This window comes from Sebastes umbrosus, chromosome 1 (assembly GCF_015220745.1).
Source record: "Sebastes umbrosus isolate fSebUmb1 chromosome 1, fSebUmb1.pri, whole genome shotgun sequence".
Lineage (NCBI taxonomy): Eukaryota > Metazoa > Chordata > Actinopteri > Perciformes > Sebastidae > Sebastes > Sebastes umbrosus.
Genome location: NC_051269.1, coordinates 28,887,360 through 28,894,906, shown reverse-complemented (window position 1 = coordinate 28,894,906; position 7,547 = coordinate 28,887,360). Strand labels below are relative to the sequence as shown.

General features: G+C 39.9%; 1 protein-coding gene across 7 annotated transcripts in view; it reads left to right on the top strand.

Annotated features, from left to right (window-relative positions):
* The window catches only part of LOC119490457 (low-density lipoprotein receptor-related protein 1-like), a 115,820-nt gene that overhangs the window by 13,433 nt on the left and 94,840 nt on the right, over positions 1-7,547 (top strand). The window lies entirely within an intron of this gene.

The following is a 7,547-nucleotide window of genomic DNA, read 5'->3' as shown; positions in this document are numbered from 1 at the left end:
TGCGTAGAAAGGTTTGGCCAATGTCTGATTGATTACACACAATTCAGGTTGTTTATCTTGCCCTCATATAAACCTCCCTTCCCTAAATATTTGAAAAGATAATGAAGCTTTATCATGTCTAACAGGGAAGAGTATTTGGGATTGTCTTCTCCCCTTGAGAAAAAGTGTTTTATTATTAGTGCGAGTACACACTATCTTCTGTAGACTAAACTACATGTTTTTTTTCCCAGCAGACATTGCAAAAGTCTCTGTAAGCGTTTTGAAAAACTTCACCATGCATTTACTTTAGCCAACACACCCACCTGGTGCTTTTGTTCAGCCTGCCAGCTTTATTGTTCTCAATAGTTTGGGATGAATCAGTACCAGCTACGAAAGATCGCCTCCTCACATCTGAGCGGTTTGTTCTGCCCGTGTGTAGGAAAGGGAAGCAGCTGCTGTCGTGTTAAAAGCATCAATTTTATGCATGAGCAAATACATTTCCATGCCTACGTTCTATTTCTCCACCACGGTCATACTGACATAATACAAGGTGTGCGTGTGAGTGATTGAGGTTCACAGAAGTACAGAGGAAACCTAAGATTGTTATCTCACAGAGCCTGGTACTGTAGACTCCAGAGTTATGAAATGTGACTTTAGTAACAGATCCAAGCTGAAGATAATCATCCACAGTTTGCTGCAAAAGCTTTTTTAGCCGTGCTTGCAGCATGTCTCTCGTCTAAGGATGGCAATGTCTGTTTGATGGTTCATCGGTTCGTCCACCACTTTGGTGCAAATGTCTCGACAACTGTTGGATGGATTGCTATGAAATTTGGTACCGACATTCGTAGTTTCCAGTGCATCCTGATGACTTTAATGATTCTCCTCTAGCACCACCATGAGGGTGAGCTTTAAGTGAAATGTCTCAACAACTATTAAATGGATTTCCATGCAGTTTTGTGCAGACATTCATGTTCCCCTTAGGATGAACTGTAATAACTCAATTCACTGATTTTTCATCTGGTACCATCCAGTGGGCAACCACCGGTGTCTGAAAAGTGAAGCCAATGCAGAATGGCCTTAAACTTGCATTCTCTCTAATATCCAGCAGGGGGCGACTCCTCTGGTTGCAAAAATAAGTCTGATTGTATAGAAGTCTATGAGAAAATGACCCTACTTCTTACTTTGTTTATTTCCTCAGTAAACATTGTAAACGTGAGTTTATGGTCTCAATCGCTAGTTTCAAGTCTTCTTCAATACAGCATGATGTTCATTTAGTAAATTATGGTCCCATTTAGAGTCAAACAGACCATAAAGCAGGGTATGATTTAGGGCGTGGCTACCTTGTGGTTGACAGGTCGCTACCACGGCGTTGTCTGTGTTTTCGTCTTACAACTTTAACGCTTTCACAGTGTGTTTTCAGTTCATGAAAGTTAATTATAACCTTTTGGTTTCCTAAAATGTCTTATTCAGCGTTCAGTTGTACTTAGCTCCACCTTCTCGTGTCACTTCTGGTTCCAAAAAATAACATGGCGACGTCTGAAATGTCGAACTTGAAGTTTCAAAACGGCAGTCCACAAACCAACGGGTGACGTCACGGTGACTACGTCCACTTCTTATATACAGTCTATAGTACCATCAATAGGTGAAAATCTAGGCTGTCCAATACTTTCAAAACTAATGACATCAGCTTCAGCTGTACTTTGTGATTAGTCCTAACTAGCAGATGTTAGCATTTAACTCATAGCACCGTTGTACCTAAGTTGCAGATTCTCATAGTCTTGTTATACTGGGGCTGATGGATGAACAGGGTTTGCACATTTGCAGATACTTAACTGATCCCTGACATTCTGGTTTGAGGTCTGCCTCTACTGGGACGTCAGAGCAGTGGGAAAGTTACAGAACAGCAGCCCTGGAGCTGGTGCAGATTGTCTTGCTCAAGGGGTACTTGAATAGTGGCTGTCCGGTTGACGGTGCGATACTTTACTGTACGCATTCGGCTTTGAAGAATGACTCTGCTCAAGCTCCCTTTCGGCACCACAGTTGACAACACTTAAAGTCTACCTTCACCTCCGCCGCTGCTGAGTGGTTTGTGATGAGGCGGCAGTCTCAGTGTCTGCTGGAGCTTTGTAGTGCCCCGGTTGATCTCAGAGGGCAGGCCTCCAGCTTATTTATAGCACCACTGTGGGTGTCGGAGGAAATGGGGCTGTGGCCGGGGGCGAGGCTTGTTTGCCTTAAAAGAGGACTCTTCCTCCCAACCAGACTGAGCTCATCTTGGAGGACCATCAGACAGCGGCGGGGGGCAGAGGGCAGCGGATTTGTAATCCGGCCCAAATGGCGACGACCCAAAGCATTTTCACTCAGCCGCCGCTTTGGTAAACACACAGGCAGCTCATTGATAGCATGTGTGACATTCCTCCATCCCATCTCAGGATCCCAGCCCAGCTCAGTCTGCTCTCAGATCTTCAGGCCGGCCCCCCCCAGCTGTGAGAGCCCTGCCCCCCTTTGACTCGTAGTTCACTCCCCGCCTCTCCCATTTGCTCTCAGTTCACCCAGCGTGTTCTCTTATGTCATCTGTGTCATATCCATCTGTGTACCATCTTTTTTTTTTGCTTCATCATCTTCCTCCCTGCATCATTTCCTTTTGAAACAAAAGACAAACTTGTTAAGACCTGTTATATCGGGCACCAGTTCACAAAACTGAGAAACAACTGAAGCCAAAAATATGTTTGTCTGGTCCAGTCACAGACTCTTTAAACTTTAACCAGCTAAATCCTGATTGTGTCAAGCACAGACTGATGGGTGTCAACATCTGTCTCCAGAGACGTATTGATTGTGTCACCATGACCACCAACCAAAAGCAATAACACCCATCAGCTAAACTTATCTTATCTTCACTTATAAAATAGTTGTGCTGCTATGCAAGGTTATCCTTTCATCATTTATCTTTTTTATGGCTCCCCGCCAGCGAGCGCCGTGTCTGGAGGCGTTATGTTTTCAGGTTGTCCGTCCATACCGTTCTCGTGAACGCGATGTCTCAGGAACTCCTCGAGGGAGTTTATTCAAATTTGGCACAAACATCCACTTGGACTCAAGGATGAACTTATTTGAAGTTGGTGGTCAAAGGTCACTGTGACCTCACAAGGCACGCATTTGGCCATAACTCAAGATGTCTAAGAGGATAAGATGATGTAGTGATAATTTTAGTTTATCATGATCTAGCACTTTGAGTCTCTATTACAGATAATATTAAAGTCAGGGAGGGCCGGTGAGTCTAACTATCCATCAGCGTCAGTTCCATTCAGTCACATGTGACGCCCCGAAATGTCCTCATTCACATCATAAAGGGGGTTATTAAATCATGTTACAGACTATCAATGCAAAGAAAACAATAAATTCTGAAACATAAATGGCACAAGCATTTAGTTTCTCAGCAGTAATGTCCACTTAAACTGTTGTTGGACCGATTTTTACACAGAATAGGCTCCAGTTTTGTAATGCAGATGTAAATGTTTGTCAGACTTTTCATTTTTAAACTAACAGCGCTGGCAGTAAGCTGTGAGTCACAGTGAGGAATCGTGGAGGCAGTAAAAGGAAGTGAGATGCACCCCGACCACCAGTGTGGTTTGTGCTGCCTGGAATCTAAGCGTTTGAGTTTTATTCATTTGTGAAAATCAGACAAAGGATATAAAACTAACAATGATCATGGCCAAAATGATAATCATGATTATTTTTGATCAATACTGAGATCACGATTATTCATTGATTTTAGTGACAAAATATTTTGATTTCACATTTAAATAAACAAAGCACTGCTTTCACTTCCATGTTGTGCTACATTCCTGCTCATGTACTCATCTTTGCATCAAAATAAGACTTAAAATAAGGTTCTTTCTTCACTTCATTGCATTTACAGCTGCAACATTCAGGACATTTTATTCACTGGCTGCCACTGTAGGGTGAATGTGCAGCGGCATGACAGCTCCTCAAAAGTGTAGCCAAAACATCTGGATCGCCCCCTGGTGGCTGTTAGTTTAGGAAGCGCTTGATTTGATATGCAGCGGAGTTTTCTATGACCGGAGCATGAATTTTAAACTTCAATATCGCAGTTGATCATGTTAATTTTATTGTGGGAAGCCCAAATCGTGATCGCGAATATTATCATTGTGCAGCCCTCAACTATGTGTATTATGTTTATATTATGATTTATTTTTTTGTTGATTGTTTATGTATGTTTGAAAATAAATATGCGTATTATTATTATTATTATTATTATTATTATTATTATTATTTTACCTATACTGTGGTTTAGGTGATAATTCAGCTCTTCATTCTACTTTTTATTTATTATTTTTATGTTTTAATTTAATTCTATAAATATGGACGGCATGCACATTTCTGTATTTGGTATTTAACTCTGAATGGATTGCAAAATTATGTTGTTGATGAAAAAGGAAAAAAAATAATAAAAACATTGTGCCGCCCTCGTGCAGAGAGGAGAAAAAAGGCCAAAGAGAGATCTTTCATTACCTCTGTTTAGATGATATAAAACAATATTCAACATATATGCAATTATGTTCATAACTACTGTACATTTTTAGAAGTGTTGTTATGATTGGTTGACCTGAGGCTGACTGTAATGGCGGCTGTGAACGTGGCCTTTGTCTCTCTCTAACCATCACTGAGCCGCTGCTACAGTCACTAACCTTCACCACTAGCTCGCTAACCTCCTGACCTACTTCCTCTGGTGCCTCGTATGTTTCTGTCAGCAGCATCTTGCGGTCGAGTCGTGAGTTAACTCATCCCGCAGCCATTATCGGAAGCCGAGTTAACAGCACCTCGAGTCGAAGAGTGTCTAAATAAACAATACACAGACGCACCGCAACTATAGCTGCCTGCTACGGCTAGTGTCGACACCTCCAAACAAACAAACAAACAAATAAACACGCACCAAAGACGAGGGATGAGGAGCAAAGAGGAAACGCTTTAACACAAGCCTGGTTGCATTTCATGAATAATTCAAATCCCTGTGACTTCTGAGAGAAAAAGACGCCCCTACACACATCTACACACATCTACACACACACACACACCGCTCACAGCGGTACACAGAGGAGGATAAGTGGGGAGTGTGTGTGAGTGTGTGCAGCAATATGTCAGGTTGAATTCATGGTATTTAGGTTGAGCTTCCAGATTCCCTTCACCGCTGGAGTCGGAGGCTAGCATTAAATGTAAATACAGTCATCCTGTTTATCTGCTTCATCCCATCATCCAACCCGAGTCCATCCCATGTTTCCCCCCCCCCCCCCGTCCTCTTCATCATGCTATACGCCTCAATAATCTAGGGGTTACAATAACATCACTGTTTCCAATCAGTGCTTTATATAACTGATCTGCGCAAGGCAGACGTTGACGCTTGTCCAGACGCAACACTTGATATTCAACGTGATGACTGAAAGAAATGAAACGTGAGGTCAGATGATACAAAAAGAAAATCAGTTCAATCAGTTCAGCCTGGTGATAAATATTCAAAGACTGAACTATCCGTGAGTGAATTATAATTACAGTATCATTTGGGATTGCCTTTTGCTCCTTTTTAAATGTCAACTGGTAAAGTGTTGGTTTTGTTTTAATGAATTAATAGTTTGGGAATAAGTAATGTTTTATGAAAGTAACACATAAGGACAAACATTTCGTTAGATCTGTTTTGTATTCGGCTGATGCTTTAGTCCTTTAGTTTCCCCCATGCCATCTGTTGCTTTACAACCACAATATGTTTTCAGTACTGTTAACTCTACATTATTATGACATATGGCTAAATATCTTATTATAAGGTCTCTGTTTTTCTTTTGTTTCACTTTTCCTCTAACCTGCTTTTGTAATATTCTGTCAACTCTTTGGGGGGTTAATGTGTTTGCTGTCTTACCAGACGTTAATGCTGCATTCACACAATGTTGGCTGAATGAGAAGAACAGTGAAAACATCCTTATTCCGATTTGGGATTGTTCACACATTATTCCAAAAGTAGTTAGCCATAATGCTAATCTTATCACACCAGATGAATACCGTAATTAGCTATTTTTATTTTGTTATGTATCTGTGGCAGTTTGTTAACAAGTGAAACCAGATACAAACAGTGTATAGCTCCTTTAAAATGAATCCTTTGTATTAGTGTTAATATTGGATTTTATTTTGATGGTACTGCAGGCTTTGGTGCATTTGCAGCCAGATCCGCCAACAGTTTGTTGATAAGTCTTTACGGAGATGTCGTCGGTGTCAGAAGTTCCAAATCTAAACCAGGGCTGCAACTAACGATTATTTTCATTGACGATTAATCTGTTGATTATTTTCTTGATTAATCGATTAGTTGTTTGGTCTATAAAATGGTGAAAAATGGCGATCACTGTTTCCCAAAGGCCAAGATGACATCATGAAATGTCTTGTTTTGTCCACAACTCAAATATATTCAGTTTACTGTCATAGAGGAGTAAAGAAACCAGAAAATATTCACATTTAAGAAGCTGGAATCAGAGAATTTTTACTTTTTTTTCCTTCTTAAAAATGTATTGAATTGTTGCAGCTCTAGTTTAAACAATATGACTTTAATGTGGCATAAATCAGCACCTAAGACATTACGTACTGTTACTTTTGCTGATGATTAATTCATAAACTGACTAATAAGTTAACTTACAAGGAAACTGTCCAACACTGGTAAGAATAAAACAAATTTCAGTGTAAAACGTGTAGAAAATTAGTTTGTTAGAATTATTTAGTGAAAAATAACATGGAGGGCATGCAAATGAAATGCTTGTTTATGAAACCAGGACAATATGAATAGCAGCACAGTCTAAGTAGCCTAGACCTGCAATGATTAATCGATTAGTTTTCAACTATTAAATTAATTGTCAATTATTTTGATAATCAATTAATTTGAATAATTTTTTAAGAAAAAAAAAGTCACAATTCTCTGATTCCAGCTTCTCAAAAGGGAATATTTTCTGGCTTCTTTACTCCTCTATGACACTAAACTGAATATCTTTGAGTTGTGGACAAAACAAGACATCTGAGGATGTCATCTTGGGCTTTAGGAAACACTGAACAACATTTTTCTATATTTTTTGGCATTTTATAGACCAAAACAACTAATCAATTAATCAAGATAATAATCAACAGATTAATCAACAATTAAAATAAGTTGCCTGAAGTAGCCAATCCATTAATCCTTGCTTTTCTTTGCTTTTCAATGTCAGCTGAATACCTGCTGAATGAAAGACCAGTTACGAGGCACTAAGTGCACAATATAATGTACTCATGTACATCTTTGACATTTCATTTTCTAACCTTTTAAAAAAACCTCTTTTAGTTGCATACCAAGTAGAGAAGTACACAATGTCTTTCATGTATTTCCCACTCAGCAGTGAGTTGCTGTATCAACCTCCTCTCAGAGCTTCCCCTCAATGCCCCGGGTGACTCAGCTTTGTTGCTTGTGTATGTTGTCAAAGTGTTTACTTGCTGTTCTGAGAGGATTTGAATCAGTGTGGGTTCCAATGTGTTCCCCCATTCGTCTGTGT